We start from the raw sequence: 26,651 nt of genomic DNA on the forward strand, positions 1-26,651 counted from the left end.
AATTGTCTTAATTAAGATTCAAAAATGCATTGGTTTTTTTAACGGACTAGTTAAAAACGGCCTTAAAACGGGTTCAAAATGCCACGTGTGCCACCACCCTAATAGGGATTGTTATGACAAACTGATCGGGGGCAGAGAGACCGCTGGAACCCCTACCAATCCCATTCTCACTAATTGGAGTGGCAGATCTTGCTGCTCCATTCACTACTATTGTAACATCGGAAATAGCACAGCGATCAGCTATATGGCACTCTCATAGACGGTGAGGATATTCGGGTACAAGAAGGAAAGTTCCAGATGGTTAGCCCTTATGTTAGTTGTCCCAGGATAGACATTGCACAGGGCAGGTAATCGAGCAATACTCGATGCACTGTACCTTACCAGCACCGTCGCCAGCTTCTCTGAATTCACCGCAGTTCAAACCTTCTTTAGTCGGAAGCCCACCGCTACCAGTTGGACACGCTGCAGCAGCGCTCCTCCACAGCGCTTCACTCACTTGTCCAACCCCTGAGACGTGCGCCCCTCTTCCGCCTTCAGGATCTTTGTGCAAACACTGTGGTGAGATTTTTAAAGCCCCTTTTTTGTAAAAACCAGGGCATAAGAAGCTACAGGAAGGGTGAAACCTGCTAGAGGGGGGCACACACCAGCATGTAAGTGTGCTTGGTTTACAATTCCTAATCCTGGTAGTAAACTCCTTTTAAGTTGTGTGTGTAAATATGTCCATGTATGTGTGTATATTTATAACAAATAATTCTAATTTATACTTTTGTTGTCGTCCAGACTCAGACTTCTAATTGTAAAAATGTCATTCCAGCCTAATTGGAGATGCGATTCCGAGCCAGACACTAACTAATTCAACATGAGACAAGTTCTTTCCGTAACACATGAACCCATGCCCATTTTAAAGTTCACTTAAAAATCAGCCCGAGACGGATCAATAACCTCACAAGCGACTGCAAACGTAATCACCAACACTTCATGCATTTGATTTTGATGACTAATTTACATTATTGGCTTCATGTGTTTGTCTGCCATTACTTGTTGGCTTGTATTCTGCGGGTTGGATCTTTAGCTTGCTATACACATGTGATGAGATGCAAGCATGTATTGCCGGGCTGAAGAAGAATTAGAAAGGGTGTTGATTTTTAGAGTTAAATGAATATATCTTATTCACAGGGGCGTAACTAGGAGAGTCAGGACCCCATAGCAGACTTCTCAATGGGGCCTCCATCCCCCTTAAAAAAAAATATACATATTTGTGTACTGTCACATGTAAGCTACAATCACACACTTTTATACACACATATACTTATATACATAATTTTTTTACTCATTTATACAATCTTGCACACATACACATTTATACACTCATACGCACACATTTGTGCACAGATACAGAATACACGTCTTATACACACAAACGGGGAAATTCATCACTGCTTCTACTCCAGTTTTCTGGTGTAGAAATGTTGATAGAAGTGCAGATTATTGGGCAATGCAAAATTAGCGATTTATTTTTTACAGCAGCTACACCTCTTCCATGTTATGTGGAGGGGGCGGACACATGGCGTTCCCACATTGTGCCCGAATAAAGATATAAGTTCATTGGATAGAGGCAGCATTGAAACCTTGTAAAGACATGGCCATCAACACGAAAACCGGCAAAGGTACTTTTTGTGCTTTACCAGCGTTTGGGCTGGTGACTGGTTCCCTATTTAAAATCATATTGACATCAGTATCGAGAAAAGAGCCAAACCGTTCTTCTACCAGTGTGGATTACTAGATGCAAGGATTTACTATTCTCTTTGTGAACATGACTTTGGAATCTGGTGGAGCTATAAGACCACAATACGTTTTTGTTCTTCTCTCTCCAGGAATATTTAGCCTTTTTTCTTTTTTTTTAACTTGGGCCAGAAATATTATAATGGTGTCCTAGAGAGCTCTGTGAACTTCAAGCTAGGAATGTCGTTTCTACACTTAAAACAGGAAACCGCTGGAATTCCCATTCCTATTGTGCCGTTATCAGAGGTGGGGGGGGAGTCGCCTCCCCATGCACCAACATGCTGGGGGGTTGTGTTGTTTTATTGGGCAGTGAATCACCCATATACACACCAGTCAGTGAGCGTAAACACATTAGTCTTTGATCATCCTGTGACCTTCAGAAGTCAGCCTTGGCTTATATTTTTAATATTTTTAATAAAAGTTAAAAAAAAATTGTAAAATCTTAATGTTGAATTAACTTTTTCTTAAATTTTAGAACCTCCTGTACAAATCTTTGCAATGTAATAACTTTATATTTAATGTATATATATTTTTTTTTAATTAACTTTTACAATTAAACTTTTTAACTTTTGGTGAATTTGTCAAAAGTGTTAGAATAAAATATATGCACTTTTAATTGAAGTTTTAGTTTTTAGAAAATGGTTACATTTCACAAACTTTTAACAAGATTCTTTTGTATCCTTTCTTTTGTCGTAGGATGTAGTAGAAGCCCATGCTTAGTGTATATTCCCCAGCAAGTGGCTTAATTCCACAGCTTATGTAAATCAATTTGAGCACAAGAAGACTTAGCCATTGGAGGTTAGTGAAAGGGAGCCAACTAGTTGTGTGCATTCACAATTCTTCTATGGATTTCCAGGCATATGGAGCAGGAGTGGCGCGGGCAGCCAGGGGGAATAGCTTCCTTTTTAAAGATTTCTATAGGAAAAACTCCAAAGTGCCCCAGATGGGGCCCATTTTATTGAGTCTCTACTGTGTGGGGTGTTCTGTGGATTGATTGATTTTATGTTGTTTTCATTCATTGAGCTGAATTTAGAATATTCCTTCTATAGAAATGCATTGAGCATGAGTGTGGTAATTTGTAATCTCAGTTGTGCACTCCTGAGGAGCCTTACTTTGTTTTCCATTTTAAAAGGAACCTGTCATGAGGATTTATGCCAACAAATGGCCACCAATCTGGACAATGATGTTATTCAGCATTATGCATATATCATTGAACATCTCAGTATATATCAGAAGAATCTGTTCCTTTTGGAATACATATTCGGGTTTGCCTTTAATGTCGTGCCATTAAATTTCTTGAAAGTCATGCTGGACTTTACAAGGCACCTAAGAATCAATATTTTCCTTATCCCATCCTGGCAAATGTATTTGCATATTTCCCATAGTCCCCTAATGGAGCATCAATGGCTGTAAGTCTCCACATGTCTGTAAGGTGGCCTTAATTGGCAAAGTCTCCGTAAGGAGAACTCTTACTTCCTGACCCCAGAGGATAGAAGGACATCACTTGTCACTTTGCTATATAAAAAGTTGATGGATGTTTGTTGGCATAAGGCCTCATGCAAACAAATGTTGCCCATTGTAAGCGACCCACGTGACATCGCCGTGTAGGATCATTGACATAATGATGACAGAAGCAAAGACTTTCCAAACTGCAAACTCAACAGGAATAGGGTTTGCGCTCAAGTTTATGGCTTCAGCAGTCAACCCATAGACGTAACAATGGAAAACATGGCTGCGTAAATGAGCCCATAGAAATTGCGGATGTGTTTGAGGCCTTTCAACTACGTCTAGCTACCAGACTACATGGGCGTGCATGAGGCCTAAATACTCAATTACAGGCCTTGATGCTACCATAGACTACTATTGGCCTATTTATACTTGGTCCAATTTATAAAGTGTAGATTGGAAATTCGATTAGGATCAGAAACAAACATAAATCCTTTCCGTGTTATATATTACAAGACCTGGCTTCTTTTTAAATAACAAGTTATATATAATCTGTCTGCATCCTATTGTTTCACTACGGTACGTTATTAGCAGCATATGGCGCATCTTGTAATGGTTAACATACTTTTTTCTCAGACAAAATTATGATTTTATAAGCTTTAGAATGCTATTTTATTGGAATTGTTGTTGATTAAGGTATTTCCATATTGTGCTTCCAACACTTGTCCCGTTACAGTGTTGACTTAGCTGCTCTCTGTCAATCATGACGCTGTCTGTTCTCTAAGGGTGGCAAGTCATGTGTGTTACCCCCAGACTCCTGGCTAGATATTTGTGAAGGTGTAGGTTTGCACCTCCTGCTGGAGTGTAGGGTGTGTCCATCCCTGATTACAGGATGTTGCTTTTGGGCCACTGTGATCATTTGTTTAAATTTGGATCGTAGACTTTGCTCAATTTCCTTTCAACTCTTCCTGACCTGCGAGGCAATGGCCCCTTCATGTGTGGCTGAATGTCATAGTTTCTTATGACTGTGTGTCCCTTAATAAGGGTTACATCCTCCATGGTGTCTGTCTTTTCTCTTAAATATTCCTTTACTGTACTTTTCAAGGCCGATCAAAACACAGGAGCCAGTTAGACAGAGCTCCTTTAAATCTACTGCAAGTGCCCAAAGTTTATTATTTTGTGATTTGCATTGAAGCAACTTGGCCAGTTCTCCTGAAGTGTGGATGGTAAACTTCATTCTAGTGAACAGAGCCAGCTAGCTGCTAATAAATGCTATTATTAAAGGTATTCAGAGCGCATAGATTCTCATAAGGACATCGTTTTGCTTGCATACAAATCCCTGGTCAGACCACACTTGGAATATTGTGTACTGTTTTGGCCACCAGTGTATAAAATGGACATGGTAGAACTAGAACGGGTGCAGAGGAGAGCAACCAAGATTATTAGGGGAATGGGGGGGGGACTAGATTACAATGATAGATTACTAAACTTGGGGTTATTCAGGTTAAAAAAGACAGCTAATGGGGAGACCTTATTACATTGAACAAATACCTGAAGGGCAGAACAAGGATCTCTCCAAGCATCTTTTTATAGCTAGGCCTGTGACCAGGACAAGAGGGCATCATCTACGTCTAGAGGAGAGGAGGTTCTACCATCACCATAGACAGTGGCCATCCTCTATGCCTAGAGGAGAGGAGGTTCTACCATCACCATAGACAGGGGGCATCCTCTACACCTAGAGGAGAGGCGGTTCTACCATTACCATAGATGGGGGTATCCTCTACACCTAGGGGAGAGGAGGTTCTACCATCACCATAGACAGGGGACATCCTCTACACCTAGAGGAGAGGAGGATCTACCATCACCATAGACAGGGGACATCCTCTACACCTAGAGGAGAAGGGATTCTACCATTACCATAGACAGGGGGCATCCTCTACGACTATTGGAGAGGCGGCTCTACCATCACCATAGAAAAGTTGTATCATCTACCCATAGCGGAGGTGATTCTACCATCACCATAGACAGGGATTCTTTACAGTAAGAGCAGTAAGACTATAGACCTCTCCGCCACAGGAGGTTGTTATTGCGGATACTTTGTTCATGTTTAAGAGAAGCCTGGATGCCTTTAGAGCAAAAATGTCACGGGTTCGACGGAAAAAACATTTGTTTAATAGGTTGGACTTGATGGACCTGCATCTTTTTATATCCTTATATGCTATGATACTATGAATTCCACATATTTTTTTTCAATGTCTTGGCACTCCTGTACATGGTAGTTTTTGGCCACATGAGGTTCATCCATCTAGTCTTGGCCTTCGTATTTCTTCTACTTGTGACACTTAATTCTACTTATGTTCTGTTTACAGTCTGTACACAGATGTTATAACCTTCATTCACCCCAAAAAGTCCAACAATTCTCATTTTGGCCTTTGTGAGGCTAGTACAGACATCTTGTGGTTTTTTTTTTCCAGCTACATAGGTAGACTACAATACTCCATATGGTCCTGCATGTGGGTATAGTGTGGCATCCATCTCAATTATTTGTCGGGAAGTCCTCCTGATGTTAAACTCGACCCCCTAAACTGAAGATAAATCAATCTGTTATCATCCTATTTCTTTTGTTTTTCAAAAATCAACTTTTATTTCCTTGTTAGGCAATTGAAAGCAAAGTTTGACTCCAAAAAATTAACAATAAAAAGGAATCAGAATCCAAAAAATGTAATTGAATTAGAAGTAAATGATTTTGGATTGTTAAGAGTCTCCTCGGGGCCTGTAAACATTTCTTTAAATCTGTGGATTAATTTTTTTTCAAGCGGCAAAAACAATTGATGCTTTGAGCCAACTTCTCATTCTGTTATAAGGTCTGTATCGCCTTTTATGTTCTCTCTTTCCTTTTATAGTCAGTAGAAAACAGAATAAGGGCCGATGATCATCATAATTAACTCATGCATTGTTCTTTGAACCGAGGTGAAGTCTTCCACTACAGTCAGTAAGGGGTATGCTGTTAGCTTATACTACAATTCTGTTTTTAAAGAGAGGTCTCCAATTATTCACCTTAAAGTTGATCTACCATATTATTTGTACTATATTAACCAAGCAGTGTGAATCGGGGCTTATATTTTAAAAGGGTTAATAAGTTAGATACGTTATAAAATAAATTTTTAACTTGTGCTTCATTAACAAAAGTGCATTGGGGGGGCGGCACCAGTGCCCTGTGGGGCCCTGGCTCTTACACGCCTCTGAAGCACATGTGTCCGCCCCCCTGCTCTCTCTGTGTTCCCCCTCCTCCCCCACACTGTGAAGCAGCAGTGAGTATCAGGCAGCCCATAGTAGAGTTGCCCATCCCTACCATCATAATTTTATTCCATAGTCTGGTGATACGGCACAACTTCAAGTAACATAACTAGATTGCTTAATTGGATAAAATTCTTGGAAGTGAGGGGTCTTTCTAGGCTACAGACGTTTTGAACAGGATCCAAAATAAATATCTGTCAGCTTCCCCGTATGAGCTGTGAATGTTGCTTGTTGGGCTGACTTTTGTTTTTCAAGAAAGTTGGCAGATTTGAAGCTTTTACATTATCTGGTGATATCCAAAGTGTAAAAGAAAAGTATGAATGTATGTCTTGGCATCTGAGAGGAGAATCCCCTTGTCCTTTATCATAGACAGAAAGTCTGTCCAAACTTTCCTATCTCTATTTATTATTGAAGTGTTAAAAGCAAGAGCAGAACCCCCACCACCCCCAACACCAACCTTCCCTCGACAACATGCTGTACATGATGATAAAGTACGGTAAGTGTATAATGTTTATGTTCCTTTAACTTTGTTGTGAAATCACTATATAGATATAAAGCTAAATCTGTCATTTTCATTTTCTGGACTGAGCTCAGGGAAATGCATTAAGATTAGAGATGAGCGAGTATACTCGTCCGAGCTTGATGCTCGTTCGAGTATTAAGGTACTCGAGACGGCTCGTTGCTCGGACGAGTATTTCCCCTGCTCGAGATCGAGCATTTAATTAAAAAAACACAGTGAAGAACAATGAAGAATAGAATAAAAACAGTGAACACAGTGAACACAGGATCATTTAAGTGAAAAACACAGTGAAGAACACAGTGAAGAATAGATTACAGATGTTCGGCACATCTGCTTACTTGTCGGAAGATACGCGCGGAACGGTGCGAACAAAATAGTATGTGAAGAACAATATATATGTGTGAAGAACACGGTGAGCAGCACAGAGACATGGGGCAGCGGCAGCACGGAGACATCGAGGGGCACGGGGAGACATCGAGGGGCACGGAGACATCGAGGGGCACGGAGACATCGAGGGGCACGGAGACATCGAGGGGCACGGAGACATCGAGGGGCACGGAGACATCGAGGGGCACGGGGAGACATCGAGGGGCACGGAGACATCGAGGGGCACGGGGAGACATCGAGGGGCACGGAGACATCGAGGGGCACGGGGAGACATCGAGGGGCACGGGGAGACATCGAGGGGCACGGGGAGACATCGAGGGGCACGGAGACATCGAGGGGCACGGGGAGACATCGAGGGGCACGGAGACATCGAGGGGCACGGAGACATCGAGGGGCACGGAGACATCGAGGGGCACGGAGACATCGAGGGGCACGGAGACATCGAGGGGCACGGAGACATCGAGGGGCACGGGGAGACATCGAGGGGCACGGGGAGACATCGAGGGGCACGGAGACATCGAGGGGCACGGAGACATCGAGGGGCACGGAGACATCGAGGGGCACGGGGAGACATCGAGGGGCACGGAGACATCGAGGGGCACGGGGAGACATCGAGGGGCACGGAGACATCGAGGGGCACGGGGAGACATCGAGGGGCACGGGGAGACATCGAGGGGCACGGGGAGACATCGAGGGGCACGGGGAGACATCGAGGGGCACGGGGAGACATCGAGGGGCACGGGGAGACATCGAGGGGCACGGGGAGACATCGAGGGGCACGGGGAGACATCGAGGGGCACGGGGAGACATCGAGGGGCACGGGGAGACATCGAGGGGCACGGAGACATCGAGGGGCACGGAGACATCGAGGGGCACGGAGACATCGAGGGGCACGGGGAGACATCGAGGGGCAGGGAGACATCGAGGGGCAGGGAGACATCGAGGGGCAGGGAGACATCGAGGGGCACGGAGACATCGAGGGGCACGGAGACATCGAGGGGCGGGGAGACATCGAGGGGCACGGGGAGACATCGAGGGGCACGGGGAGACATCGAGGGGCACGGGGAGACATCGAGGGGCACGGGGAGACATCGAGGGGCACGGGGAGACATCGAGGGGCACGGGGAGACATCGAGGGGCACGGGGAGACATCGAGGGGCACGGGGAGACATCGAGGGGCACGGGGAGACATCGAGGGGCACGGGGAGACATCGAGGGGCACGGGGAGACATCGAGGGGCACGGGGAGACATCGAGGGGCACGGGGAGACATCGAGGGGCACGGGGAGACATCGAGGGGCACGGGGAGACATCGAGGGGCACGGGGAGACATCGAGGGGCACGGGGAGACATCGAGGGGCACGGAGACATCGGGGAGACTTCAGTGGAAGAAGAGCAGCGGATCCCGGGACAGCGTATCTCCCGACAAGTAAGCAGATGTGCAGAACATCTGCAATCTATTCTTCACTGTGTTTTTCACTTAAATGATCCTGTGGTCACTGTTTTTATTCTATTCTTCACTGTTCTTCACATCTGTTAACTTGTCGGGAGATAATATACGCGCGGAACAGTGAAGAATAGATTGCAGATGTTTGCATACATCTGCTAACTTATCAGAAGACATTCTTTTTCAATTAATTAACACATTTTATTCCCGAACCATGGTCCCTTTGAAAAATGCTCGAGTCTCCCATTGACTTCAATGGGGCTCGTTATTCGAGACGAGCACTCGAGCATCTGGAAAAGTTCGTCTCGAATAACGAGCACTCGAGCATTTTAGTGCTCGCTCATCTCTAATTAAGATGCATAATGTGTTGAGCGAAAGATGCCGGTCCCTTGACGGTCTCTCCTGTAGCAATCGATGTTAAATGGTTTATCCCATAAAAGATGCTGTTAATAGAAAGTGCCTCTAGCAAAAAAAAAAAGATAGTTTTTATTATTATTGGGAGGGGGGGACTCGGTCTTCTTCCTCCTCTGGCAGCTGACAATATAATCTCCTCTTCCTACCCTGCAGAAGGAGTCTTGTCAGCTCAGATCAAGACACATCTCTCGATGTCTCATCGGCAGAAAACTTTGACCCCTCTGCAGTGAATAGACAGTCAATGCTGTGAGAATAGTCACTAGGGGACATTTATCAGGGGTTGTTTGCCACTTACTTGCACATGGACAGTAGTTGCTATTTTTCCCCCTTTACCCCTCCTCCACGTCAAGGGTGGGACCTGGAGTGGAGTGGGTCGGTGCAGGGTGTTCCTATTCTGCGCTTGCGCACTCACTATAACCAGTGAAAGTTTGCGGTCTGCGGCATAATGCTACGCCAGGCAGCCACCATGCCAAATATGTCAGTAGGCCAGAGCAGGGTGTACAAGGGCCAGAATGTGATGTCCCCTTATGTGTCTATGATCACTGAGCTTATTAGGTGGAATTGCACTTCACTCTTCACTTTAGACAGGAAATGATGCCATACTAGGTTAGTACATAAGTCTTCGCTAGTTCAGTTGTTCTATACAATGAATATAATATTCAGGGTACCTAACCTATGAACAAACTTTGCAGTATTCCGTTATGTGAACCGGTATGTGAACATGAGGTTTTCTAGAAGGGGCGGATTACAACTTCCTTTACAAGTCTGAAATTACTTCCTACATATGGTACTAGAATCGGCTTCTTGTGGAATGGAGGATGCGTCCCTTCTGCTTGCTTTCTATCTGCAGTTTAAAGGAAACCTACCTTGAGGAATCTTCTTTCAGAAGTAGACCTGATGGTAGATTCCTGGCTCTGCCCTAATCTGTAATCTAAAAATTGATTAGAGGCGCGATCGGTGGGAAAAGCAGTACTTTACAATGATAGGATACATACTAAAGTTTTTGAGCTCCCTTTTACTACTGATTTATGCAGTGTTTTTCTGGAAGTTATCAACCATTTTAAAGTTGGATTTAAACTTTATTTACTATTGGGTCTCATACATAAGGAGCCTGTGCATTGGGATTCAGCTCTACTGCATCATACAGCAGAACTAGAGCGTCTTCATGGAGATATTCTATTGTAGATACTATAATACACGCTCCATAGAATGGGTATTATGAATGACTAGTATGATACCATATTGTTTTATGAGCGTGGTTTTACTGCAGCGTACATGGGTTATTAGATGTTATGCTAGAAACATTACTTTGTTGTGGTGAAGCCATGCAGCAGGGCCATAATGTTGTCCTGAAATACATTAGTTAAGTAGATAATGGTGAGTTACATCACTGTACTATAAGCATGTGTTCTCATACGTTCTCCCTTTAAGAGAGCGTATTTCTACCTTCTGCCGCCTAATTGAGTTGAGTGCTGGTAATCGCTTACCCCGCAGCCCGCACGCTTCCTGCTATTACAGGAAAGCTTTCATTGGGAAGGAACTAGATGTGTCGTGTTATATGTAATGTAATAAAATGTCACATCAATGTTCTTCTGTTCACCGTTATGGAAGTTATACTTTTACAGCTTTGAACTAGAGTTTACGTGCTGGAGGATCTGTCATTGAAGGCAAAGTAAACTTTTCATATTGCTACAGAGAGAGGGTTGTGATCTGTGATATAACCATAAGGGTAATACCACCTTGTGTGTCACATGGGGGGGGGGGGTAGACAGTTATTTTATCCATAGATACTATCTATGCCAAATTCCACCACTAATTCTCACCATACATATTGGCCACAACGCAGTATACACCTATTGAAAAACTAAGCCAATTTCAAGATATCAGTAAAAAAAATAATTTTCATCTTTATTGAGATCATATACAAAGACAAAATACAAAACAATATTGATTAAATGAATAAGTAAATAGACAGGTTCACATTGGAGTGGTAGTGGGATCCATTACATTTTCCATAGGCAGTTGAATATAGGGGGTGGGAGTAAATGTGACATATAGAATTCCACAAGAGTATGGCCACCAAAGTATAATAAATTCTTATGCACATCGATTCAAATGTAGTACTTAAAGCACAATAGGAGACTATATGAACCTGTCTATTTACTTATTCATTTATCAATATTGTTTTGTATTTTGTCTTTGTATATGACCTCCATAAAGATTAAAATGATTTTTTTTACTGATATCTTGAAATTGGCTTAGTTTTTCGATAGGTGTATATAACCATAAGGGGAAGACTTGAGCTTGATGGGTTTTATCACAATAAATTTCAAATGAAATATTGTTGGATAGAACTTCCACAATAAAATGACTATGGACTGATGGATGGAGGGAAGGAATATGACGGCGAGTGACAAAGCACAGTAGATAGAAGATGGCTCCACCAGGCAAGCTGGGCAGCACCACTTATCTTCTGTACTTGGTAGTGCCCAATAAAAAGGCTCTTTTGGTGTTAGATACAAATACCGCAACATTCTGTGGAGCTTCTACTTTGAAGTGAAAAAGCTTCCCTTGAAGGGAATCCATCACAATCCATCATGATAAACCAAGGGCACTTACTCCTAGATTCAGGCACAGTGACTGTGGGTAATCTTCTTATATTTCTTATCCATGGCCACCGTCCTTAAATTAACTTTTATATTTCTGCTAATGAGCCTGAATATGTCTGGGGGGGGGGGGGTGTTTACCAGAGCCCCTCAGTGCTGTTACAATGAGCATAACCCCTCCCTTCCCCCTTCCCTTTGCCTGTGTAATATAGCAGGTGCAGGGGGAGACCTGCTCTGCTCATTGTAACAGCTTGTGAAGCTACGTTACTGAGGGGCTCTGAACCCCCCCCCCCCCCCCCCCCACACACACACAGCCCTTCAGGTTTAAAAGCATAATGATTTTAGAAGGAAATAGGCTATGGATTTACCTTTTTAAATAATCATTTTTCAACAAAAGGGAATACACCTTATTCTCCATTTACCTTTCCTTCTTCTGTTCTTGTCGCCTTCTACTCTGAAAATTCTGAATTCTTTCTTGCTAGCAACAAGGAAGAAACTCTGGGTTGTCATATTAAATAGAAGTTCTATGCAGGGTGAGTCACAGCAGCTAGATCTTTACTTACCAACTCTGAATGGGTTGTAAATTTGAAGATAGACTGTAGAGAAGAAAGAGGTCAGAAAATGAAGACTACAAGTCACATTATGTCTAGAAACTGTTACCTCTCGTGTAAATCCACTGAACTACTGATTTCTGCTATGTTCGTTGATCAGTGAACTACACTTGAGTATCTGTAATGCTTTAGTTTTATTGGAAGAGCTATAGGCCCTCCTATAATTGATGGGAGGAAACATAAAGGGGATTCAGTTTTCTCCTGTTTCTGAAGCCTATTGGTCTATTAGGTGAAGTCATACATCTACACTAATCCATCTCCCTCTTACTACATAAAGGAAACCCAATCTGCCGACTTCCATTTCCTTTCTCATGTGAAGAGATAAAATGAATTGGAAAGGGGCAAAAGCAAAGTTTTCACTTTTTTGAAAATGTTAAAAGCTGAAAGAAAGCCTCGGGGTGCGATGTGCTGCAGCCTGATACCCTGTCACAGATGCTAGTGATTACATCCTCCGCAAACCATTGTCGGAAAGCCTCATCCCATTTCTAATGGCTGTCGAGTAGCAGATGTGGAATTAGGTTTCAAACAGAGTGTATATGTAATAGTTTGCATGTGTGTAGAAACGCACAACATTAGATTGTCTGTAGGGGGAAAATGAAGAACACTTTCTTCCTATTACAAAGTCTTACTGCAGGTCTAATTTGTGAAACCTGCGTGTCATCGGTGCTTACCATTATATGTGTGATGTAATGTGCGCTTTTTCTCGGATGCCGGTATTTAGGATTATTATTATGGAGAGATGCGGCTTCTAGTTGTGCACATTATGTATTCCTATTGGCTTATCCGCAGCATTATACAGTAGGATTGTGTTATATGGGATTAATAATAGTAATAATAATTCCTTTCATGGAGCTCGGCACCCGGGCTTATTGTGTACACTCTCCACCTTTCCCCATTATTCTAATAATAATAATCTTTATATAGCACCATCAACTTCCGTAGCACTTTACAAATCCTAGGGGACATCTTTGAGGGTGAGGGGGTGACCCAAGAGCCTACATTTTATGAGGATGAAGGGGTTGACACAAGAGGTAAAATAAATTGCATAATGGTCCAGCCAATTTTTATAGGGAACAATATAAAATTTTAATAAATAAAAATTCTGCTGCTTGAACCAGCCATCAGCCCCATCTTGTATACAAGATCCAAGGTGAAAGTGACTGCAGAGAAGCCTGGAACTTGGTATATGTGTGGTGTTTGCCGGATAACAGATGGGAGGAGGTCAGAGGATGGATTAGTAAAGGGAGGGATTACCTAAAGAGATGGGTATTAAAAACACGTTTGAAGCTTTGGAGGGTGGGTATTAGTCTGAGAGTACGGGGAAGGGCATTTCAGAGAATTGGTGCAACTCTGGAGAAGTCCTGGATACATGTATGAGAGGTAGAGATTAATCTAATATCACTGACAGATCGAAGAGCACGGGTTGGACAATAGACTGAGATGAGAGAGGAGAGGTAGGGAGGGGCAGCATTATGCAGAGCTTTGTGAATGAGGGTGATTATTTTAAACTGTATTCAGAAGGAGACGGGCAACCAGTAGAGTGATTGACACAAACTGGAGGCATCTGTGTAGCGTTTGGTTTGAAAGACGAGCCTGGCTCCTGCATGAAGGTAGATTGTAGAGGAGAGAGTTTAGTGAGTGGAAGACCAATCGGTCGGTGGAGTTACAAAAGTCTAGTCGAGAGTGAATGGTCGGATGCTGGAGATGTTTCTGAGATGGTTGCGGCAAGAGCGAGCAAGAGATTGAATATATGGTGAAGAGGAGAGGTCAGTGCAGCACAACCCCAAGACAGCGGGCTATTGTCCCGGTCTGTCAGGTTTGTGTAAAATACCTCTAAGAGTAGAACTGCAGACCTCCATTAAAGTTTTTATGGTTATCTTTAGGGAATTTTAAAATTAATGGCCTCAGATTTGGGTTTGTTTGTAGTTTATGGCCAAGTTTGGGATGAGGAGTTAAACGATTGACACAATTGGAGGAAAATTATAAAAAAAAGTGACTTTCCGTATAATCTTATTTCTGTAAAAGTCAGTAGAATCTGATAATTTACGGTACAGAATTTTTATTTATTTTTTTGTTTCTTTTATTTTTCGGAATTTTGTTTTCATCATAACATTTAGAACCTAGGTAGACCCACATGTTTTTTCAATGCTTGTAGCGGTTGTATAAAATTAAAGCCACATGTGTTCAGCATTAACTCGTTCCTCCTTTTTATTTATTACCACGGTAGTTCTTATAGCTAGTAATATTTGAGGAAAGTTCTAAAATTGCCACGTTTCATAATGAGGTTCAGAGTAGTCTTGTGCTTTCAATATAAATCTATCTCTGTACATGGACCTTATGGCTTGACTTTTAGAATATGGTCCATTATAATTGTACAAGCTGTTCCATGTATAATTGGAGCTGTATCTACTGTTTGTGCTATAAAGTTTAGTAGTTTAGATTCTTGGATGAGACTTTGTGTGGGTCACGCTGTGCGCCATTAAAGGCAATGTTTTAGCAGCATTGTTTTCATTGGGTCTTTGTAAACATGGAAAGAATGCTATGTAGAAGTGTTTATAGCCTGGTTTATGGTGAGGGAAGCTTGAGTTTGTGATCTCAGACGATGGAACATCACATATGTGCTTCTTAAGAGCTTGGAACAATAAAACAAAGCTGATGTTGTCAGATTTAATGGAGTTCTTATGAGATCTGTCAATAGTTGTCAGTTTTCTTACAGTTCTGTTAGGGCAGTTAAATATCCATAATGGGCCAGATTTTTAATGGAGGTTCTCTTTCTCAAGCAGACTGAATTGCCCATGAAAATAATAATTCAAAGTTCCCCGATAAGTCCCACTTATGAATTAAGCTACCTAGATTTCATATTACAAATATTACACAACTTTATTGATACAGTATATGGTATTCCGGGGTATTTTCAGAACTGTGCAGGAAGTAAACGGCCTTCTTAACCCAAACTTTTCTGCTAGAGAACCTGAGTCCAAACTCTGTCGCATCTGATCCTTGTTGTACCAGACCTAATATCTATACCTTCATTGCTCATTTCAATGCTTAGCAAGTCACTGGCCTCAGCGTGCCGGTCACGTAACTGTTGAGGCTAGTGATCACATGAACCATTGTCATCTCACCACTTATCAAATGGGAAATGGAAACCATGTTGTTCTAGAACCAGAGATCCTTTGGTAAATTGGGGGCTTGTTGTGTTTCATTATCTGCTCACTGCCCAGAATACCCCTTTACTTATTATCTTGGTAGTCTTTTAAACTTAATATTGTCTTTCAAGAGGTACGGTCATCCCTCAAAGGACCATTTCCTTACAGTCTTACATTATAGACTCGTATTGGTCATTGTCAGAGCGATCAAGGACACCCCCTCCTTCAATCTGGTAACACTCAGTTCTTGGAAGAAAAAGGAATTGCATAATGCAGAGTTCTAAGGAATAAAAAAAATATGTGGACTTTTGTATTTCATTAGTATTGACTTAAACAGTTGTATTTCACAGTTTCTTTTCAATTATACTGTAGTTTTTTTTAAGGTTCTGTTATACACAGATTAATTTTGTCTGTCTGATCATTTCAGAATGCATACTAGTGTTTCTAGACTATATAATTGTATTAGATGTGCGGAATTAATAGTGGTATCTAGATGGATAAGGCCTCTCTGTTCGCTGGTTGGCACCCTAGTGGTCTTGTCATTAGAGCCTTGTCAGATCATTTATGGTTTGCCCTTTCCGAAAACTCACTACCTTCTATGCATAATTGGATTTTAACACTACATCCGTTACAGTCATCTGGAAGCTATTAAGAAACTTTTTTTTGTGTAATTGCTAATTGTGGTTAACTTGTTGTTAAATCATTGGGGTTAGAGAAATCTCATCCCATGTTTTGTTTTTACACTGTTGTTTGCCTGTATGCGGCTTGTTGGTATGAATGAGTAAGAAGAGACTCTTCAGAACCCAGAAGGAATCCCTATGCAAGTTACTGTAATCGGAATATCATAATACAATGCTAACTAGAAAATAGAATTTATAATAACGGGGGGGGGGGGGGGGTTGATATTCACAATAAGTGCAAAGGCTTTAGGAGCTCTGATTGGGACATAAGCAGTACGTTTGCCTTCAGTAGCCCTAAAGCTTTACTAAATGGAAACCTGTTGACTCCCTTATTGTCACTAAGTGGGGCATCCCGCCTTTTGTAAATAATTTTGATACACAGGGCGTATAGAAATCCTTGTTGGCTGCATAAAATTTCCTGCCCACGTTGTGGTATCTTAGTGTCACACCTGATGCATCTGTTGTAGGAGTGCCAGGTTTTATGGCACTTTTGGAAATAAGTTTTGGCATTGGTGCTTAATATATTTAGTCTTACTTTACTGCCAACCTGGCAGGTGGGATGTCTTTGGCGCAGAAGTTGATAATTGTGCATTGGATATACAACCTACTGCATTTTCTATTGAAGCTTACATCTCAAGGATGAATGGTATAAGAGAAATCTGTATGTTGTAAAACTAAAACTGTCTAAATTTGAAAGAAAATTGAGCCCTTGGATAGACAATAATGAACTTCTCTCTGCATATTTGGGTCATAAGCCATTCTTGGCCTCAGTATAACCTTGTCTTTTATTGTTGTAACCAATATGCATTTCATTGACTGCATGGTATCTCCTTTGGTGCTGCTGCTGTCGTGGGTTTGTTTGGGGGAATGAGGGGGAGGTATGTTTTGCTTGTATGTTTTAAGGAACTTGTCAGGTTGCTTGAGTCTTCTAAATGACAAGTATAACTTTATGTAACTGGAGTTTATCGTACTAAATTTCTTGGCACCTTCAGCTGTCTGAATGTAGATGGGACCTTACAGTGAATGTACATTGTGCCTGGTGAAGCAGAGGTCGGTACACCTAACCTGGACATCGGCGCATGTGCATTAAAGTGAGCTATTTACTTCACTAGGCAGAATGCCCATGCAAAGTTTCGTTGAAGCCGACTCTTCTACTTTTGCTATGTTCTATCTCCAGTTTAGGGCAACTTTTGTTCTGAGCTTAATATTTTTGGATTGCTAAACCCCATAGAGGACTACTTGCAGTAAAGCAGTCTCTCAGGACTTGAAGGGTTTCCTAAAACTTCTAGTTGAGAAAATGTAAAGCTTCATGTTGCTGGTCATAAATCATGAATTAAGCAAAAAGGAATACATATAAATTTGCTCATGAAAAAAATCCTAGATAATTGTGCTTTTTTATCTTATTTCGTAAGTAGTTTTGTAAGTTGTCAATTTTGTCAACATCAAGAGCGCGTGATGAATGATGTAGATCTTTCCAGTGCATTTCCTCAGAAGACAGGCACGGGTTGTTGAGTTCAGATGGAGCAGTTTACATTTCGAATACATTTTGTGGATTCAGTTCTGATGACTGTTCAACAGAAACTACATGACTGAGGTCTTTAAAAGAAGAAATATACAACTAGTATAAGACCTCATATGTTTCCACAAATACAAAAAGTACGGTAACCAACTATCTCTTATCTACAAAACGCATTGAAAAAAGTTTACTAGTCTATCAGTAAATTAATCAGTTTTTGAGCACAATTGGACATATCTGCTTCATCCTTTGTGAATGTTACATTAGATGAGAAGGCCCGGCATTTGTGTTCAGATGTGGCCGCGAGACCCAGACACCCCTGGCCAATCTCGGCTGGTCTATAGTGGCGTCGGTTTGGCTGCCAATCTGGCAGTATATCCGGTTTCCATGAACTACCCCAAACACAAGCGTCTTGTCCGCTCATACCAAAGAGGGCTTTGTATTTTTTTTTTTTCTACATGCCATGGTGGTCCAGAAGAACTCGTGGCTTCACCAATTTCAAGCTTACTAATATTAAAGTATCCAATGATAAGAACGTAACCTTCTTATAGTTTTACAGTAGCATGGAAAGTGCCAGATCAACTGATAGCAGGGAATTAAAAGGACTTCCCCAGTAGGATGACTTTTTCCATATCCTGTGGACATCGTGAAGAGGCTCCATTGCTCAGGACATCTCCAAGTCATTGGATGCCAGCTGTACCTTAAGTGGTCGAGATGGCACATATTTGCATAAGAAACTTCTTTTCATATTTTCCATTTTTACCTTATTTTGTGTTTTGAGTCCGTAGTATACAACATATTTGGACTTTCTTATCTCTCCAATTTACAGGAAGTTAGTAAGACGAGTTCAAGATACTAGTGGCATGGAAGCCGTCTGGTTATCTCCATCTGGCCCATGTTTCTTGTGTTCATTGTTGCAGTGAAGCACGTATATGGAAGTAGTTAAGATTTTATCATCTATAACGAAACATTTACTGCAAAACGATATACCGTATGTCCTGTTGAATGTGGAGTTTTGGTATTGAATATCTCGTTGTGTAGTTAATTTTGTTTTGCAGTAAGCAAGCACAATGATGATAAAGGCTTTGCCAGTGTTTTTCCCAGGACCTGCAGGGGAGAAGCTCGGGCAACATTACAGCTCCACATCCAAGTACGGAAAACATAATTTTTGGTTCTATAGATAATAGAACCACAAGCCTGATGCAGTCTGAAACATAATGTTTTTAGCTTTAATATGATACCAAAAACATGTTTGAGTACTATTGAACCAAAGATAGAGGCATCTGGGGTGGACATTCCCCCTTTGCAGCCTCTAAACACATGTCGCCTCAAAATATGACTCCTCTCTGCTCAATTTCACGTGAGATTTACGGAGAGCTGCAATTCTATTCTACTCTTCCTGATGGATCTGGTAATTTAATAGAGTAAAATCTGGTGACGGTCCCTTTTTTCTGAAAAGAAAAACCAATGAGCTATATTCACTTTTCCAATACCATCATTTGCAAATACAACTCAAAAATCCATTGACCGGTGACCTTGCTCCACTGAGAGTTGACGTATGGCAAGAAAGAGTTAAGCTTTTAATTAGCCATTTTTAAAACCCTTCATTTCCGTGAAATATAATAAACAGAGGTGTTTCCTTGCGCATTGTTTTTGACGTGCTGTCAGAAAGGAAATCTCTTTTCCATGCACAATATTGCTGTGTTTCTGTAATACAACCTGTTTAATGAGATGTTTGCAAATGCCATGGCTTTCTCTGTAATCCCGGGATTATCTAGGTAGGGTTCCAGAATGATACGTGGCAATTCTGCCTCTGTTTCAGCAGTCGTAAGTTACTGGAAAAGATCATAGAATCTTATTTATAGTGTTAATTATATACATTTTATGCGTGTGTATGAAATTTATGGCATATGTTACTTTTATATTAGAAAAGGTCATCCCTTTCCCTTTTGGAATACCCCTCCTTCCAAAAACAAGAGCTTCCAGGTAAATTGGTTTGGCTGCATTGCCAGACAATGCCCATGGGTAAGAGTGGTGCTGTTTTTGGGACAAAAAGTTTTTTTATTCTTATAATTTTGTGATCATAATTTTGTCTTGCAGGAATGACTGAAAAATCATTACCTTTCCTGGCTGGAGCCTTGGACATATTTTAAGTAATATAAATGGTAAGTCTGATCTTGTTTGTATAACCTTGAGGTTTCATTCATGGGGTGCAAGTAGCTGACTGAAGACCCTTCTTGTTTGAGCATTAAAGGGCATCTATCACCAGGATGCAGGATTGTAAACCAAGCACACTGACATACTGGTGTTTCCCTCTGGCAGGATCTGTTCTTTTTTTAGTTTCTTATTCCCCAGTCTTTACAAAAGTATTTTAAAATTATGCTAATGACCCTGAGGGGCTCCATAGGTTTCAATGGAGACCCACTGGCTCATTTGCATAATTGTTACATCCTTTTATTCCTAAAAACAAGGACATAAAAAGTTGAAAGAAAAGTGGATCTTCCTAGAGGGGTCATACACTAGTATGTAAACCAAGCACACTGACAATCTTTCATTCTGCTAGTAGAAATTACATATAAATTGCTTGGATCGATTAGGTAGAACAATTTGTCCTGGAACAAGCCCTTTAACAACTCTGTAAAAAAAAAAAGTGAAAGGTTCTTGGAGGTTGAGAAGTAAGGGCTGCAGGGGAAAGGGATTAAAGGGGTTGTCCGAGTTTAAAAAAAAAAAATATATATGTGGCCGGGAGCAGGCTGATTAAAATAATAAAGATGTACTTACCTACCTCCATGTAAACAAACATGCCCGCCGGAGCAGCGCTGGACTCAGCTTCCAGCCGGCCGTGGCCGCGTACGCCTATCCGTCCCTATACACAGCATTGTGTATGGGGGCCGGAAGGTTGTCGGGTCCGACCGGAACTGGATACGGGAGGGCACCGGGAGGTAAGTACAGCTTTATTGTTTTAGTCAGCCCGCTCCCGGCTACATATAGTTTTTTTTTTTTTTAAACTCGGACAACCCCTTTAAGGCATCTTTCCCTGTGGGAAGGTGTCTAAACAATATTGTACCTAGTTTGCTTGCATTAATGCAAAGGTGTAACAATTGTTATTTTAAAGTATTTTACCCAAGTTATCACCTATAGACAGTACAGGGGATAATAATCTATACAGTGAAGGCGTAATCTGTGTGCGCTATATAAATAAAGAATTATTATTATTATTATTATTATTATTATTATTATTATTATTATTATTATTACAAATTCTTTGATCCTCCAGCTATCTCCAGCACTCACCTAGAATGGGAGTACAGAAGATACCTAATCGCTGTGCTTGGCAATATCCAACACTCCAAAACGTATTCATGTCCTGCTACTGAACCCAATAGTTAGGAACTTTGTTCTTAGGATTTCTATGGATCTCCGTTCTTATGGAATGGTCGGACCCTGCACGATCAGCTTGTTATTCCCTATGCTCTGGCTAGGAGAGAACCTTCAAACTTGGTACAACTTTATTTTATCTTAATATAGATTTATTAGCTTATTGCCCACAGCACAGGGGGACATCCACGTATCTAATTTATGCTATCATTTGCTCATTTATCATCTAGTCAAAGATCCTTAAAGCTCCACACTGATTTGGTCTAATTTACTTTTTGACGAAGATAAGAAGCAATATTATTTGGGCTATTATTACCGGTGAACGCTGGGCTCTGGACTTTGCTGTCCTGTTTAGAGTAGGGAAGTTAGAGTTCTCCTTACAAAAACTGCCAATTAAGGCCACTATGTAGGCGTGTGGAGTTTTATAGCTACGGATGCTACACTAGGGCAGTGATGGCTAACCTATGGCACTGGTGCCGGAGTTGGCACTCGGAGCCCTTTCTGTGGGCACTCAGGCCATCAGCAGAGATGACTCCAGATATCTTCCTGCAGTCCCAGACAGCCCAGGATATTCTGTGCACAGAGCTATTTTAAAGTGACAGGACTACCTGGGACTATTTTTTGCTTTATTGGTGTCCTCAGGTGCCGGTATCAATGAAAACTGTGACAGAGAAGGGAGTATAAAACACAAATTACATTTCTGTGTTGGCACTTTGCGATAAATAAGTGGGTCTTTGTTGTAGTTTGGGCACTCGGCCTCTAAAACGTTTGCCATCACTGCACTAGGGGGATTCTGGGAAAATATGCTAAGTGTTCCAGGATAAGGAAAACCACGCCTCTTTTAACTCCCTTGTAAGGCAGCTCCATTGACATCAAGCATGACCTACAAGAAGCCTTATGACATGATGCGGGATTAAGACCAAACCAGCTTATCTATTCCAGAAGGAACAGATCCCAACTGTAGACAACACTGTTTCCACCAGATTGGGTCTCTTCAGTACAGTGTAGGGAACTGGTTAGGCTGAGTGAGAGGCTTGTTACTAGGGTCAGGAAGTAAGAGTTCTCCTTACGCAGCTTATGAGACAGACATCTGTAAAGATAACTACAATCCTGTTGTCCTGCTGCTTATATGAACTGTTATTTTAGATCAGCGATTGCCTCATAGCAGATGAGACTGTCTGCAAGCTCCCGCAGATATCTGTTTAATCCCCTCTAATAAATCTTTGTGTTATTTTCATGGCCTCGGTTATGTGCAGGCCAGGAATCAAGAGAAGGGCAACCCCAGAGCACCCTGTGTGATAGACAGTACAAATCATGCGTGCATGACACATCAAAGGCTAATGTGTGAGCACATTTTTTCTGACCTAATAACCAGTACAAAGCAATATGATAGCCTTGTTTGTCCAGTCTGGGATATGGAGCCGCTGGTAATGTTCTTTGGCCGTTGTTGTCTAAGGGGATTTTCTCTGGGCGTCCTTTTGTTTTCCAATAGCAGGACTATTTCTGTTGCTACGATTGCATTAGGGATGGGTTGATACATTATTCTAACTTGTAAGGAAATATCTCACCATCATGACACTTTTTTTTTTCGATCTATTCAAAATAAGTTTGTTCGTAAGTTTATAATTCCAATACAACACATAGTATTTCGAATTTTCGTATAGATGTTCCTTGTAGGAAATTTTTGTTTTGTGCTTTTTTTGAAGCAATTAAAGTTCTGGAGTTTTGAAGAAGGTTTTTTTTTTCCTCTCTCTTTTTGGCATTGCAAAGCACAAATGTTGTGAGTTAAAGTTTCCATTCAGCAAATTTTTTTTTTTTTTTTCTGCTAAACTGAAATACTCGTGATGTCTGTGTGCACAGCCAGGTCTGTTCTGGGAGAAAAGTGCTGAAACGGCACAGAGTAAAAACCATATGTGGAAAAAAAGTTGCATTGTGACCAAAGAGATGAGAACTTCTTCTACTATATAACTTTTAAATAACTTTTTGCTTTAGGTTACTTGGAATAGGATTTATAATTACTCATAGATTCTGGCAGCGTGACTGTGGTAATCTTCTTAAAATTGTTACCCATGGATTTCTTTGTTCTAAATTAAACTTTTAAAATTATGATAATGGATCCGAGGAGCTACTGGGATACAGAACCGAGATTACAGCAGGAACTGCTTACTTTTCAAGTACTGAGGGGAGCAGCGGGGAGGATGAAACAGTGTAACAGCCTGTAAAGCCAGATCACCAAGGGGCTAGGGTAGGGGTGTAAGCTGCAGCATGGCCAGCTCTGGTAACACCCCCAGAGCCCTTCAGACTCATTATCATAATTTTAAAAGTTAATTTTAGAAGGAAAGCACCAATTGATAACAAATATAAGATGATTAGCAGTGTCATGCTGCCTGGATCTACGAGTAAGTGTCTTTGGTTTATCATGCTGGATTTTGATGGTAGATTTCCTTTAAAGGATTGTCTTCTCTGGTGAACTGGGCAAATGCCGCTTTACACAGATTTTGTAACTGTGGGGTTTCCTTATAGGCACCTATAATGTGTGATGGTTTCTCCATTTTTCATTATCTGTTGTTTAGAATTTTTTTTCTTGGAAAATGTTACAAGTTTGGTAATTTAAAACTCATGTGGTTGCTTTTTAATGAGGAAGGGGGGTCATAACCCTACAGTCTGGAATCACTTCCTTTTTTTGGTTGTCTTATGTTGTGAAAGCGCTGCCATGTCAGCAATCTACTAGTACTGCGCTGCCTGTGCCTTTACAGTCCCTTTGTCTAGAAATATCTGTTGCTGTGATTGACACCAGTATTCTGCTGATGCCACTAGCCAACTGCTAGGAATTAGATTTATCCAATTCTTACCCTTTCCTCTTCATTTCACAAAGATTTTTATCTTAATATCTGGGGTAAAGTGTTAATAGGTTCATCTATAATTTAGAGTGTGTGCCTCCAGTTATAATGATAATGGCCTTGCATGCTTTACCTGCTGCCCATTAACTTAATAATAAATAATATCCTGTAAGGCAGTGTTGGCAAGTCTATGGCACGGGTGCCAGAGGTAGCACTAAGATGTCTCTGTGGGCAACCTGGCCATTACCTCAGCTCAGAGTTTGCCAGACAGCTCAAATGACAAAAGGCCTCCTACCACTGTCCTGGGTAGCCCCGGATGTACTGCGTTCAGGGGTATTTTAAAGCAACGCTTTATAGACTTCCTTGAACTGCGGCAGATGCAATGAGGTGTGGACTGGGCTGGATTATCATTGGAGCTGCAACCCTGCAATTTTTTCTGTTCATGGAGGCCCTAGATGGAATCTACTATGATGATCCGAACATCCCCTTCTTCTTTCAATGGTATTGGTGTCCACAGGAACAATGTGGCACATTTACTTACCCGGTCCTGTCGCGATCCCCGATCCCCGAAGATGAAGTCCGGCGCGATTCACCAACATCGTGCGCCCGATATCCTGCATGTGTCGCTTCCCCGCTGAGCTTCTTCTTCCCGGTGTATGTGAGTGCATGTCTTGGTGCACAATTTGCAATTTTAAATCTGGCGTGTTGTCCGAATCCGCCAGATCTTGTGAAAGCCGGCGCCGATGCGGCAAAATCCGATCGCGTGCGCCAGAAACCTCTGTTAAATGTGGCGCAACACGGAAATCGACGGGAAACCCGACAAAAATGCAGTCCCCGGCCCTTAGTAAATGAGCCCCATTAAGTTGCTGATTAAATTGCTGTGTCAGCACTTTGTGATAAATAAGTGGGTTTTCGACTGAGTTTGGGCACTCTGCCTCTAAAAGGTTTACCATTGCTCCCATAAGCTATTACCGTAGTCCCATGCAGGTCCAGCAATCACACTCCATTCAGTATGAGGCACTTCCAGATCCCCCTGTTCTGATGGCTTTGGGTTCCAGTGATCAGACATGGGATAAGTTTTTTTTCTGAATTCTGTTCTTTTCCGGTGTTCAATAAATTTCTATACCACATCCAGTATTCTGTGAATATTACATGTACTTGCTCAGTTTTCTGAGCCGGTTTCTGCAGCTGCTTTTTTAACAACTACAATATTTTCTTGTTTTATGGATGTTAAACTGCTTATCTTTCCCAAATGATGGCTAAAAGAAACATACACATCACTTAATGTTCACACCTTGCCTGTCAAGATCTGCTCGGTGATTAAAGTTAATGGCTTGTTTATAGCTTTCATCATTTTTTTTTTCATGCGCTTCCAAGTAATTTCTTTTACTTGTCTACACTTTTTCGCTTTAATACCCAATTAAACAGTTAATTAAGTGGAGAATAATTAACATTGCCAGAGATCGGAGCCTTTTAACCCGCTGCCAGCTGACATCATCTGCAGAGGTATCTTTTTTTAGTGACTTCACATCCTACCCCTGAGAGGAGCAGAACTTTGGCTCTCAACTAAATAATGTAACCCAGAAGCTGTCAGATCTTCTGAACTGCGGAGAAGCCTTCACGGAGTAATTCTTCAAGGGGATTTCAGATCTAATGAGGGAGGAAAATCTTTTCTTTTTATAACTAGTTCCAGAACATCTGTAGAATTGAGCAGGGCTATTATATTGGTGTTAGTAAATGTTTCCATCATCCCATTTTGAGAAATGGGAGTAGGAGGAGAATCATGTTACATTTCCTTTGCCCAAATCAGTCTTCGGAATGGGGCTATGCCCTTGGGCTGCTATTTCCATAACTATAGTCAGAGTAGTGCCTTAGTTTGAGACCCTAAAAGTTCCATGGTACAGATGGTTGACTTCCATGTTTTGCATATATATATATATATATATATATATAAATTTAAAGTACTTGAATCAACATCAGATAAATGCTTGTTGTTTTTTCCAGTATATGGAAACTTCCGAGGTGGCTACCTTGTAATGGTGTAACCCATTAAAGATCATTGTAGTTTCCTTCCAGGCTCCCCCCAACAGAAAGAATTGCAGGCCCTAAGCAGGAGATCCATAAGCTCTAATGATAATCCAACCCTATCTGCCACATCTCACTTTTTCAGCAGTTTTGGGCGATCTTGAACGCAGGAGGATACCTTTTGGACACATTAGGTTCACCACCATTGTCCTATGGATTGTCCCAGGTTTTATTATATACCTCTTTAATGGGCCTTACATTAACCTGCAAGGTTACTACCTGTAGGCAACTTTAGAAAGTTTTCTTCTTTCTGGAGCAGACCAAATTGGTCTACCCTTTACCAGGTATCATTGCGTGTAGGATATCTCAAGTCATGCTTCAGGCTCTGTAATGGGACTTGCAGGATAGTCACCTGCTATTAGTGAGAAGGTGCTGTGTTCATTTACGTAACCTTTTGACAAGCATTTCCTACACTGCATATGTAAATTCTGCCCTTAAATGCAAAAAAACCTATTTCTACACACATTATTGCAGCTTTTCCCATAGTAAAAAGA

General features: G+C 41.5%; 1 protein-coding gene across 2 annotated transcripts in view; it reads left to right on the plus strand.

Moving 5' to 3' along the window:
* Nucleotides 1–26,651, plus strand: part of LHFPL2 (LHFPL tetraspan subfamily member 2) — a 78,305-nt gene that overhangs the window by 10,067 nt on the left and 41,587 nt on the right. The window contains exon 2 of one of the 2 annotated variants that reach the window (XM_072137815.1): nt 19,955–20,019. The exons of the other annotated variant lie outside the window; for it this stretch is intronic. The gene's annotated coding sequence lies outside the window, so the exon portion shown is untranslated. The remainder of the gene's footprint in view (nt 1–19,954; nt 20,020–26,651) is intronic. 2 annotated transcript variants of the gene reach the window in all.

The sequence above is a fragment of the Engystomops pustulosus genome, chromosome 1 (genome assembly GCF_040894005.1).
Source record: "Engystomops pustulosus chromosome 1, aEngPut4.maternal, whole genome shotgun sequence".
NCBI lineage: Eukaryota > Metazoa > Chordata > Amphibia > Anura > Leptodactylidae > Engystomops > Engystomops pustulosus.